This window comes from Ictidomys tridecemlineatus, chromosome 12, assembly GCF_052094955.1.
Source record: "Ictidomys tridecemlineatus isolate mIctTri1 chromosome 12, mIctTri1.hap1, whole genome shotgun sequence".
Lineage (NCBI taxonomy): Eukaryota > Metazoa > Chordata > Mammalia > Rodentia > Sciuridae > Ictidomys > Ictidomys tridecemlineatus.
In genome coordinates, this window is record NC_135488.1 from 93,925,683 (window position 1) to 93,940,529 (window position 14,847).

Consider the following 14,847-nt stretch of genomic DNA (forward strand, 5'->3'; position numbering starts at 1 on the left):
CTGTGAGCCAAAATAAACCTTTCCTCTTTTTAAGTTGTTTATCTCAGGAATTTTTGTCACAGTGACAAAACGGAACATCAACTCAAACATAGGTCTAGAGAAATAGAAAATATCTACTCTACCTTAAGGTATTGATGATGAAGCTAGGAATGAAGTGCTACAAGGAAAAGATTACAGATGTCATACTTTTGAATGGATGGGATAGAAAGTTGGCATTTCATTGTTGAAGATATGAACAAAAAATGAAAATTGAGTGATTTGGAGTATAAACTAAACATGTTGGGTAGAAAACACAAGTAGTCACATCCCGGGTTTCTGTTCTCGCGACTAAAAGGCTCAGGGGTCACTCTAGTTAAACTGGGCTAACTGAGCTGCATGAAATAACCACACAAGAGACACAAATACCTTTTTCTTTGGGATCGCTGTGACGGCTCCTCTGACCTTAAGGGTCTGCAGAAAGAGAGAGAGAGAGAGCACGCGCTGACCCCTTTTATTGAGGAGAAGCTATTCAAATGAGGCAAGGGGTCAGGTTTCAGGGGCTGAGTCTATCTTCATGATGTCCACTGTAGGCAGGTTGACTGACACCTGGGTAGGCCACACCCAAGGGCACAGTAAGAGGAGGGGACACACACAAGGCACTTCCATGGAAGATTCTATCCTAAACAGGGCAAGGGGTTATATTACAAAGGAACAGGTGAGCATAGCTTCACCCATGGGGCTGTAGCAAGACACACCCATTTCTGTCACTGAGCACCTCAGCAGCCAGCTGGGGAGTGTAACTCAGTCACCAATAAGGTTGGCCTCCCATAGTCACAGGCTGGGAAACAGAAATTATGAAAAGGCTTTCATGATCATTTGCTTAATATGAGAATTCATTTCTATAGAATGCTTCAGACTGGGCCCTTTCTGTGGACATATTTATTTTTTATGATCAGAAGTTAGCAATTATTTATTTATTTATCTATCTATTTATTTATTTTTGGACTGAGGGTTGAACTTAGGGACACTCAACCCCTGAGCCACATCTCCAGCCTCTTTTATGTTTTTATTTTATTTTATTTTTTTATTTTGAGACAGAGTCTCATTAAGTTGCTTAGGGCCTTGCTAAATTGCTGAGACTGGCCCTTAACTTATGATTCTCCTGTCTCACCCTCCTGAGTTGGTAAGATTACATACATATACTTTACTTACTTTTTATAAAGAACTGGATGGTAAATATTTGTGCTATGTGGACTATGTGGACAATATGGTTTCTGTAGCAATTAGTCAACTCCACTGCCATTGCACAGAAGCAACAGCACACGGTATGTAAACAGATGAGTGGAGCTTTGCTCCAGTAAAGCTTTATCATCTCAAATGGACTGTGGGTTACTTTCAGCTCAGGAGCTATAGTTGTCACAGTGACAAAACGGAATATCAACTTTAGAGATGATGAACTAGTTATTCTTTCCAGAGATGCTGCCAACTATCTAATGTTCAATTTACGGTAAAAACCTTTTCTAAAGCCACTGATTTTTACATATTTAATTGGATATTTGTCTACAGCTCATAAGGGTAAGTTATAACTGCAAATACATCTTTCTGCTTTTTAGTAATTTTCATCATGTTTTCATTTATTTATTCATGTTTTCGTTTATTTATTAATTGACCTCATACTTTGCATTAAAGCACAGTCCTTGGTACTAGGGATACAGGAATGAAATGTCACACTTCTTTATGTCAAAGATAGCAATGACTTACTGGAATTGTGACTTGAGTGGTGAACATTTAGTAGATGATATTTTGAGTCATTTCTTTCATAAAGTAAGAAACCATTTCCCAAACATCCAGGGGGATTTAAAAAAAAAAAAAAAGCATACGTTGGGCGAAATAAAACACTCAAACAAAAACCAGAGAGTAGAGTCTGAGCAGCGAGCACTTCTGCCTGCACTTGCTTCATTGGTCCTTGTAAGGTGTAAATCCAGGATTGGCTGCTAAGGAACAAGAAATGATCATTTCTGCCAACTGCTCTCCACTAGCTCCTGGTACAGCGCAGAAGAGAAAGAGGCTCTTTCCAGCTAACAATGCTGTAAAATCTTTTGGGTAGTTTTAGTCTCCATTATCATAGAATGGGGGAAGATCTCCTAAACTGTGATTAAAATAAGGACTTTTATCCTTGGGATATGATGGCCAAATATTCTTTTTTAAAGCCACAATAATCGTTTCTCATCGTGGTCTGAAAGCAAAGAATAAAATGCTTGATAGATCCCACAGTATCAGTACAAGTGCTTAGCAAAAAAGCTGATGGCTGAAGTGCTCCATAAAGCATTCCATAGTAAAAGTGATGATCGCTATAGTAAAATCAAGTCAGACGGTGGCCCAAGTGAAGATTTACTGCAACTTCTCAAACAATATAATAGCAAAAAGAGTGCAATGGATTTTTTTTTTCTATATGATAGTTCAGCAGCCTACAATTTTTCTCTTGGTTATTTTCAAAAATAAATCTTTCACAGTTTTTAAATGTGCCACTTCCTCATTGTAACTGTGCAGCATTATAGTTTGAGATAATCAAGAACCCTGAAGGCAAACACTTTTCGGAGTTTGTAGATCAAGCTTGAGACATAATCCTTGCAAATGTCATTTATGCCATATTTTTGTCATGGTATCCACAATTTATACGTAGCTATGCAGCCTGTGATCATGATGCATCTTGAAATAAAGGAATGGCTTACAATGGGTATACCTAGAAAACAAGGAAAGGCATGGATAATGAGACAGAAGTAGAATGTTTGCATGAGGTTAAGAAAGAACTGGAAGGAGTTTAAAATATACAATGAATAGAATTTTTTAATTCACTAGGTCCATTTGTATTACAATTCTTACACCTAGATCTCAAAAATTGATTAAATATGCAGGTGAAAGAGATTCCTCCTTTCTAGTTGGCTTACTGTCCAACAACTGGGAACACAAGTCTGTGTATTCTAATTTGATTCTTGACAAGGAAGAAGATAAAATCTAATTACTTTGATTTGTTTAATGAAGTATCAGTTTAGTTACCAGCTCACTACTAATCCATTTTCTTTTTGTCTTCTTAACATTATTGTTTAAGCATGTTATGAGATTTTTTTAGTCTGTCCCTCCATATAAGAGCTTCATGCCCCTCATTTAACCTACTTGCAAAAAGAAATTTGATAATTTCACTATACATGCGTGTGCACACACCTATCTATATATAAAGAAGTTAAATATATATTTAGCCCCTACTATGTTTAAGACAATACAAATTAATTAAACAATGTTAACCTTATATATACAAATTTATTACCTTGAACGTAGTAGGAGTTTAATAACTTAATGAACCAGTTAATCAAAACAGATGAAAATGTCAGCTCTGATTTAATGTGAATGCCAGTAACATTTTTAGAGTAGATAATTTCATTATCATTTCTGAGGAAAGGGAGTTTTTCGTGTTAACAATTCCACCAAATGATTCTTTCTGAAGCTCTAACATTGGAATTGTATTGGTGTTAAATATTATGAATTTCCACTTTAAATGAGTTTTGAATTTGTAGCCTTGAGCACTTTCATAACTTTGTTTGATGACCCCATGTATAATTTTAAGTGATTGCTGATTCTTTCTGTTGATGTTGATAGGATATCCTCAGGCAGTGACAGTGTACATAGTGATTTTCACAGAGTTTGAAGGTACAGGTATGCTTATGTCTCTGATAAACAACACTGAAAGAACAAGAAGATCTTTATCACATATTTAATTTTAAATGTAGTTTATTTTTGTTAACTTTAACCCTTGGAATATATTATGAAGTTCATCCCTAGAAATACATATTTAGAGGAGAAATAGGTAAGAATACTTGCATATTTAATTAGTTTCTAATATGCAGATATTTGGAGGACATCTATTTTCTTTTTATTTTTTAAATAATTTTTGAGGTATGATTGACATATAAATAGTGGTACAAATTTAAAGTATATATCCTTACAAGATTGGGGTGAGGAAGCAAACATAAAATACTACCACCAAGGCCATAAATGCTTCATCTTGCTCTCATTATTATTATTTTGGTAAGAATTCTTAAGAACTACCCTCTTAACAAATGTAAGTATACAACAGAGTATTGTTTCCCATAGGCACTATATTGTACAGTACAACTCCAAAACTTGCTTTTCTTGAATAACTGAAACTTTATGGCTTTTAATTATACTTGTCCATTTCTCCCTCTTCTCAGTCCCTGAGAACCATAATTCTACTCTCTAAGAACTAGAATACTTTAGATTTTGTATATAAGTGGTTTACAATAGTATTTTTTTTCTTCAATGCCTGGCTTATTTCACTTAGCATAATTTCTTCTGGGTTGATCTATGATGCTGACAATAGAATGTCCTTCTTTTACAGAGGTAAGTTATATTCCACTGCATACAAATAACACATTTTCTTTATCCATTCATGTGTGAATGAGCATTTAGCTTTTTCCATATAGTAACTCTTGTGAACAATGTTTCAGTGAACATGGGAATGCAGATACCTCTTCATGATTCTGATTTTTGTTCTTTGGTTACTTACCTAGAAGTGTCATTGCTGGATCATTTTTGATTTTGTGATGAACTTCCATACTGTATTCCATGGTGACCACACACTTACAATCCTAACAACAGAGCACAAGCATTCTCTTTTTCTTACATTCTTTAAAAATGTGATTTGTTGTGGACAAATTTTCTCAGAGTGTCTGAAGTGCTTTTATTTTTGCTTAAATTTTAAAGGATATTTTTCAAGGTAAAAAACTGTGAGTAGAATTTTTTTCAACACTTAGAAGATGTTAGTGCATCGTCTTCTAATCCATAATGTCTGTTGAGCAGTATATTAAAAACCTTATTCTTTATTTTTACACATTTAAAAAGTTTTGTCTTCCAGGAGTTCAACTACAGTATATACAAATGTGTTTCCATTATTTTTTAAATCCTGCTTAATAATTGAAAAACTTATTTTTTGGGGGAAGGAGAGGTTACCAGGGATTGAATTCAGTGGCATTTGAGCATTGAGCAACATCACCAGCCCTTTTTTGTATTTTATTTAGAGACAGGGTCTTTACTAAGTGCCTTGCTATTACTGAGACTAGCTTTGAACTCACCATCCTCCTGTCTCAGCCTCTTGAGCAGCTGAGATTACTGATGTGCACCAATGTGCCTGGCTAAGAATTGAATAACTTCTTGAATCTATTCTTTTATAAACTTTCCAAATGTGTTGGAATTAATCTAATATTCTTTCTAATTGTCTGTTCTCTTTTGGGAGATTTCAATTAAAATTGAATTTTTCTACTGACTTTTTCCTAGTTCAATAAGACTTTACTTATTTTTATCCAATGTGCTATTTAGCCATTAAGTTCATAATTTCAAACATGTTTTTTAAACAAATTTCAATTTATTTATTTTTTGATACATAGTTCAGGTTTTTCTATTTGTCTTTCTTCTCTCTTTCTTTCTTTTCTTTTTTTCTTTTTTTTTTTTTTTTTGGTACAGGGATTGAACTCAGGAGCATCCAATCACTAAGCCACATCCCCAGCCCTATTTTGTATTTTATTTTGAGACGGGGTCTCAATGAGTTGCTTAGTGCCTTGCTTTTGCTGAGGCTGGCTTTGAACTTGTAATCCTCCTGCCTCAGCCTCTCAAGCCACTGGGATTACAGGTGTGTGCCACTGTGCCTGGCTCTTTCTTTTGAACTTATTAGTGATGGGTTATTTAAACTCCTTGTCTCATAAATTAAGTATCTGGATATCTTTGGGCTTGTTTCTATGAATTTTCCCTCTTCTAGTTTTGCCCCTAAGTTGATCTCCTTATGTCTTGTAATCTTTACTGTGATTGAATTGATATGAACCTGGGCTTCAGTTTATGGAAGGATCATTCTTTTACTGATGAGGACTTTATCTTCCTTGTCCTAAAGGAGAATTTGAGGGAGATACAAGGCTTGTTCTTTGATTCGCCCCCAACTCTCATTTTCTACTACAAGACCAGGAAGATGTTTAAAGATCTGTTCAGGCTTTCAATGTTCCAGCTACTTCTTTCCAACCAACACTTCCTTTGAGGTAAAGAAGCAGAGAATGTGACTGATCCTACTGCTTTCCTTGCCTTAAGCATCTTGGCCTCCTGGTTCTCAGTTTACACATGCCTTCATATCAATGTTTTCAGCTTTTACTCAACTTTTAATTTTTTCCTTAGGGGTATACAAGCTTGTCTCTCACAACTGGACGCTGCAGTCTTAGCCCACCTCTGCTTTTCTCCATACTTCTTTGCATCTGTATTTATACACAGCATAAATTTCTAGTGTACTATCTTCATTCATCTCTGGATGTAAATAAATAAATAGTGTTTAATCAAAATAATACAATGTGATGGGATGGGCTGCAAACAGTTATTTGTGGATAGTTAAGATCTGTAGCAGTACTGTTTATGTCTAGATTAGTTGGTGTTTTCTTGATGTCATTTCTTGATGTCATTTGAGGGTGAGCTGTATCATCACATTCATTTCCTTTAAGGTTATTTTCAGAAGTAAAATCAGACAGTTCATGTATCATGTCCTGTTCCATGCAATAGCCCCACTTAAATCATTTTTTTAAAAAAAATGTGTGTGTGTGTGTGTGTGTGTGTGTATCTATATGGAAAAGAGTTCTACATGCTTACTAGCTACCCAGGCTTTTTTTTTATGAATATAACAGGAGAATTCAACAATATTTGTAAAGAGAATCAAGAATATCAAAAACAAACAACAAGAAAACACAAAGTTGGAAAGGTAATCATGAAGGAAATATAGATTAGTTGAACACAGGGAACTTGAAAAAGAAATCTATATAGTTAACATACTTAATTGGAAATATATTGAAATTGTCAAAAATAATAAAATATCACAAAAATGAACAGAGAGAAAGAAAGAAGTTAGAGATAAAAGTACAATATTTAGGAAAAAAATAATAGAAACCAAGTCATAATGATGTTGTTTACTGCTTTCAAATTTCAAAACTCAACCAATGAGTCAAGAACTAAAGATTTACTTTTTTTTTTGATTAAGGAATGCAGTTTGCCCCACTACTTAATTTTTTCCTATAACTTACCAATAAAACTTTACTTTTTGCTAGACATATAGGCTGCCCACCACTGACTAAAGCCACCTAACTGGAAATGATAAGAAGAAACTTCTGGAAATCTCCAAATCCCTATAAAAAGGGTCTCACCCTCTTTCCCCTTCTGACTTTCACATTATGGTCCCTGCCCGCAATAATTTCCTGATGGAGCTGCAGTAGTTATATTGGGGAGAGGTGAGACTAAATACAGCATCTATGCACCAGGATGATAGAAAAGCCAGAGACCTTGGTAACAGCAGATTTGGCATTCAATCCAGAACTGCCTGCTAACCTTTTCGTGAAGAAAAACAAATATATGTCCCTTTTACTTATTCTAGTATAATATCTCTCCACTACCAGTATGTGTGGCCAAAAATAATTGTGCTTAGATTACAGGGATAACTTATTGATAATGATGGTAGTTTTAGAGACAGTAAGATGAAAAAATAGAAAATTTGCATATTTAGAAATATTAGCGTAGGGACAATAATAACCATATCTTAGATAATAGAGTGTGAGATTATAAAGATAAATGGGAAAAAAAGATTTAGGGATGTCAAGTTAAAACTGTTGAAAAACATATGGAGAAAAATGATTGTTTTCTCTATATTACTACACATTATAATAAAGCTATGGCAAGGAAAGTAGTATAAATGAGTTCTTTGACTTTTATTGTACAGAGTCAATGAATGTATAAGATACAGAATGAACATATTTATGTTTTGTGCATCTGAACAAGCAAAATTCCAGGAATAACTAAGAGAATATTGAAGTATTTATTCAATAAATTCTTACCAAATGGGTGCTAATAATCATAACAAAAAAGATGAAAGAACTATTTATTTTTTAGTAAGGTAAAAACATTCTTGAAGTTCTTGGATTTCTCCATCATCAAATGTTAAATATATCTTCTTTATTTTCATATGCTGGCCATTCATTGCTTCAGGAACAGCTTTAAAATGTTCCTGAGAAACTTTAAAAATTAGTCAGGTATATTTAATCACTATCATCTTCTCTCCTTGGTAAGCTATTTGAGGATCCATAAGTTGGTTATCTTTCACCTACCTAAATCATTGTCTTATTTCTCATATTCGTCACTCATACATGCAGAAACAACCAAGGACATACATCAGATAACTCAGTAAAACCCCACTGAGCTTGAAGCATTGTGTTTTCTGTGTAGTTATATTGAAATCTCACTCTAAGTTCCATCTCATCCAGCTATGGCAACCTGATTGTCATCTTTAAATATTTATTAAGTAAAATAAATATTTAAACATTTAATACAGGTACCTGACCTCTGAATATTGCTGACGCTGAATCAATCACTGCACGTTGTTTTTTTCTTTTGTAGTTTTCTGAAAGCTTATCAACACATGAACTATTTTCATGGTAAAGATCCTTATGCAATACATCAGGTACTTGTAAAAATATAACAAATGTGAACTAAATAGGAGATGGAATAATGAATTAATCTTTATACTTTCTAATAGTTATTGTACTGTAAAGTTTTTGAAGGTATACTCTGAGTTGTTTGTCATTGTATCAATTTATCAGTATACGGTTTCTAAAAACTACTGTCATGAGTAGGTGCAGAAAATACTTCATGGGCCCTGCATGAGTAGTGAAATGTTAATTATATCTTCTGACACACATTCAATATGCAAGTAATATGAAACTTATTTTCTGATAATGATAATGAAACCCAACAACCATTCCAGTCTTTTATTCTGCCTGGGAAATATTAAATCTCAATCAACATCAGGTCATTTCCTACTCTTTCTTCAAAATAAATCTGTTAAGTTGGACCTTTCAAAATGCCAGGTAATTTGGTGGGATGAAGGTACTGTGATGCTCTCTTGACCTGTATTCATGCCATCATCTCCAAGCCACTTGTTCAGATTTCTCCTAGGAGTAGTAAGTCCCAGGTTCTTAGTGCTTTCATATAAATCATCCAGCATCTTGAGTTAGTCACATATCCTTTTACATTTTCTTTCTTTTGACTAGAAGCTAGATTGGATTTTTTTCCAACTCTGTTATTTGACTGTCTTTCTTTAATCATTTCTAGGACATGGAGGACAGAAGAATAGTCTTATTATATTGAGGGTGGAGAATAATGGGAAGCTTACAGATAACATTCTAATATGCAGAGAGGTAACAGCAAACAAATGATTGGATTTAAATGGTGCTATTTTTTTCCCATAATAATTTCCCTTAAAATGCATTAGATTCACTCAGAACCTATGAGGTTTCAATGATAAATATTTTAATTGAGTAAATGAGTAAATTGTTTCAAAAAGTTTACTTTTTCTAGATCTAATTAATCATTGATTCTTCATACATGTACTTCAGAAAATGATGTTCATTACATTCCACCACCCTAGCTAATCCCCTGCCCCCTCGCTTTCCCTCCCTCCCCTCTGCCCTATCTAGAATTCATCTAATCCTCCCATGTACTTACTCCCTACCCCACTATGAGTCAGCCTCCTTATATCAGAGAAAACATTTGGCATTTGTTTTTTTGGGTTGGCTAACTTCATTTAGCATTATCTTCTCCAATGACATCCATTTACCTGCAAATGCCATGATTTTATTCTCTTTTATTGCTGAGTAGAATTCCATTGCGTATATATGCCACATTTTTTTTATCCATTCATCCACTGAAGGGCATCTAGGTTGGCTCCACAGTTTAACTATTGGGAATTGTGCTGCTATAAACATTGATGTGACTGTGTCCCTGTAGTATGCTGTTTTTAAGTTCTTTGGGTACAGTTTGAGGAGAGTCATAGTTGGGTCAAATGGTGGTTCCATTCCCTGATTTCCAAATGAATAAGAATTTTAATGCAAAACCAAAACCAAACAAAACAAAACAAAGTATATGTATAAAGGCATGAATTGGCGTGAATATACTCTATATACAAAGATACGAAAAATTGTACTCTATATGTGTAATAAGAATTGTAATGCATTCTGTTGTGTATTTAAAAAAATAAAATCAATAAAATTAATAATAATAATAATAATAATAAATCATTGACCTATTCATAGGCTTTGCAGTTTTGATATTTTTATTTTCTAAAAAGGATTATTACTCTATTATATATGTGTATGTATAATGAAATGTTTTTCTTTTTTTTTATTTTATAAACTTAAAACATCCTGATTATGTATTTTGTGTCCAGGGGAGTTTTCTTTTAATTCTTTGTTTTTTCTACTTAGTCACTTTTATTCTCCACACATTTTTTCCCCCAGTCATTAAACTCTTATTATTTGGAGCCTAGAGGCTGTACTCTGAGCTGTCTGTTGAAGGTAGGTTACTACATATGGGTTTGCATTATTTTTCACAAGGTAGCCAAGAATACAGGAAACCTGGGCTTCTTAAAACCAAATTCTTGGCTTGGCCCTTTTCAGGCCACCTTTCTAGTGTGAATTTGGGAGGAGAAACTATGAAAATGGTTTCTTTTTTCCTTCTATCCAGGAATAAAACCCAAGATTTCTCTTGAGGTTTTTCTTATTTTCTTTTCTCCTCTTATAACGATATCTTATATGTGGGAGTGAAGACTCATGTATTTTTTTGTTGTTGTTGTTGTTTGTTTGTTTTGTACTTCACCCATAAACTGAAAGATTAGGCCATTGTGATCTCAGTTCACTGAATGTTTCCCACTAGACTCTTGTATATGGAGTCCCTGATGGGCTGCAAAGCAATGAATCAAAGTTACAATAGGCTGGGATTGAAAAATACCCACAGGACAAATTTAGCTTCACTGCTAGACTTTCTTCTCTGGAGTCTAAATTTCACTTAGTGCTTGGTCTCTTAGGATTGTTCTTTTCTTGCCAGTTTAATGATGTATTTAAAAGTATAGTTAAAAAAAGTCTTTCAAATATTTTTAGTAGTTTTAGTCAAGGGAGTCTTAGTATTTCCAATCTTCTTAACTACCAAAAACAGAAGTCCAAACCTCTGTTATTGGAATACTAATTAACTTTTTATTATAAATACTACTAAATCCTTTGCATGATTTTAAATAGATCTACAGGGATGATTCAGTAAGTGAAATTGATTGACCAAGAAGCATGCATATGGTTAAAACTCTTAATTTTGTACTGACATATTTGACCATTAATAAGCTTTACTACTACACAGAGCCAGAAAAACAGGAGACTATATATCATTATTATTCCACCATTTAACTTCCAACCAAATGTGTTGGTCAGCTATTTTTGCTGCTGCAACTAAAAGATGTGACAAGAATGATTAGAGGAGAAAAAGTTTATTTTGGGGCTCAGACTTCAGAGGACTCAGTCCATAGATGACCAGCTGCATTCCACAGAGCCTGAGATGTGGCAGAACATGACTGTGGAAAAAAAGCAGCTTGGTGGAAGAAAGAGGCTCAGAATAGGCCACCATGAAGCAGAGAGACAGAGAGAGGTCTTGGCAAAAGATACACCCCAGGGGTTCTCATAACCCAATCATTTAACCCATTAACTTTCTTGCAATGTCTCACACATTAACTTTTGGGGATACCTAATATCTAAAGCATAACAAAAAGCACAATAATATGGTACCTTTATTTCCAGGAATACTAGAAATCATTGGTGAGGATGAATTTGATTTATATATGCTACCAGAAATGGAAAGATCTTCTAACATGTTATTAAGTGAAAAGGTAGATGGATTACAATGTATTTATTTAATTGTTTTATTTTATGATTCTTTATTGTCGGAGATAATTAGACATTTTCTGGATGAAATGTCTATTCACATCCTCTTCATATTTTTCTATCAGGATGGAGAATCCTTTTTGATTTGAAATAGTTTGTACTTTAAGAATTGTTTTAATCAGGTTTTTCATTGCTGTGACTGAAAGACCTGACCACAACAATTATTGAGAAAGAAAGGTTTATTTAGAAGCTCGTGGTTTCAGAGATCTCCATCCACAGATAGCAGGCTCCGTTCCTTGGGGCTCCAGATGAAGCTGAACATCATGGTATAAGAGTGTGGCAGAGGGAAGCAGCTCATATGATGGTCAGGGAGCAGAGAGAGAGGCTGCACTCACTAGATACAAATGTATACCCCAATGCCATGCCTCCAATTCCCACTTCCTCCAGCCACACCCCACCACTTCACGTACCACTCAGTTAATCCCTATCAAGGGATTAATTTAATGATTGGATTAAGACTCTCACAACCCAATAATTTCTCCTCTGAACCTTCCTGTGTTGTCTCACCTGAGAGATTTTTGGGGACACCTCACATCAAAATCATAACAAGAATTATTGATGTTTGCCATACAACTTAAATAATTTTCCAATTATTACTGGCATTTAATTTTATGTCATTTTCTGACATGAAGAAATTTTAAATTAACACTAACCCTCTAGCCATATTTACTTTCACCCCTAGTATTCTTTCGAAATTATGCTTAGAATATTTCTCTTCTTACAGCTTTTTATTATTGTTCTGAAGTATTTTGCTCTAATGCTGTCCTGATTCCATTCTCACACATGATAATTTAATGATTAATATAATGATACCAGATTTTTTTTTTGGTACCAGGAATTGCACCCAGGGTTACTTAACCATAGAGCCATATCCTCAGCCTTTTTTTTTTTTTTTTTTTTGAGACAAGGTCTTCCTAAATTGCTCAAGGCCTCGGTAAGTTGCTTAGGGACTTTCTAAGTTGCTGAGGCTTGCCTTGAACTCATCCTCCTCAGTTGCTGGGATTACAGTATGTCCACCACACCTGGCCACATTGGGTTTTGATGGAAAAAATAAAATGTTTCATGTTTGCACCAAAACAAATCATTTAAAGAGTGATCATTTCCACACTTATCTAAAATATAAATTAACATGATTCATTTATTTTATAATCTTAGAGGGTTGAAAACTTCTGTACTGCATGAGTTTTGTTTATATTGTGCTTTCTGTTTACAGAGAATACTGTGATATTTTTCATGCCTAGAGTGCAGTTGAGTTAATTAAGCTGTGCTGATCTCTTGACCATTTAGATGATTTGTGGACAAAATTTTTCTTTTATGCATAAGAATTCAGTCTTTTTCCCCTAATGCTAATATTATGCTTACTTTTCTTTGAATTCAGAAAGATATGTCATAATATAACCTGTGTTTAATCTGTGGCTATTTCAGATGTTAGTGCCAGTAATCTATTTTAAATTAAATTAGTAACTATAAAGAATGAGACAAGTAAGAATTGCTCACTTGCATAACCAAAGTATGGGAAGATGTACTAAGATGGATGGCATCTCTGTATAAAAGCATATCCATGTTGTAATACTTGCAACTTCTGAATGTTACTGTTAGAGAAAAAGATACTTTTCAAATATGATTAAGGATCATGAGAGGTGGATATTATTCTGGGGGTTTCTGGGTGAACCCTTATGCAACCATATATATCCATAGGAGAAAGAGGAAGAGATTGGCTTGAGATTATCCCCATTGCCATGAAGTGAGACGCCATGACTTGTATAACATGACTTACATAACTATTCCTTTGAACAAAGAAGCAGTTGTAATTGTCATATACTAATAATATGTCCCAAAGAGTTTCCGAAAGGAGAAAGACAATTCTGAATATATACAATTAAATAAATGAATAAATATCCATTCTAGACCAACCCTTCATCTTTGCACATACACATGTGCATGCTCACATGGATACACAGCAGACATATATACACACATAGCAATAACTTTAATATCTTCTAACTGTTGTGCTTTCCTTTCAGGACCACCCTTCTTGTGTTATATGCTTCTTTCAGCCAGAAAAGCAGCAGAAATTTTATAGCCAATAGGCAGGTCTGACTCAATATTTAGTCCTGTTATAGATGATGAGAGTTCATTTCCCAGCTGCCTTCGTTTAACCTCATCGAAGACAGTGAATCCTAACATCCTACCTCATTTTGCTTCACTGAGTGTCCAACAGAATCTCCTAGACAAATATGCAAACATGAGTAATTTTCTGTAGCTGACTTCTATATCATGTTATATTTTTAGTCAGTGAAAAGGGCAATGTCAATTTTGGAGGACTGATTATTTTCAGAAATATTCCTGAGATAAATCCATCCATTGATGGTGTCTAGTTCATCCACCTTTGAAGGGGATTATAGTTTGACCCTTCACACTTCTATACCAAAAACACATGGAGTTCATCTACCTTGCTGAATATGACAGACATTCTGTGAAGTAGTGTACAAAATAGGGACTACATGTAAGTAACTCCTGGGAATTCAGTTAATCAAAATCCCAAGAGATCTACATATAATATATAAATGTATAGTTACAAATGAGATCAGCCATTGCTATTAATTATGTTAACTGTCATACATGTCATACCTATCATTCTGTAATCACGATGTGGAAGAAAGATAATATTAGAAGGTTATGTATATATTATTCTCATTATGCTTATTAATAAGAACAAAGAAAAACATGCAAAACATAAGGATGGGATGGATTATACTCTTACCTGTCAGTTAAATTTTTGTGTCAGACTTTGCTGTCTCGTGGCAAATTTCATATTCCAGAGGTGAACTCATCAAAAATGGATAAATTTCATGCTTCACATAAACTACAATGATGGTTTCCGAGATCTAGAGAAAAGTCATATAACATTCTGAGATACACTTAGCAGATGAGAGAAATGATATACTAAAGGCATCAATTGAACTGCAAGTTGTGTGTGAAGCAGCATAAAACATTAGCTTGGAATTTGATGTGCCAA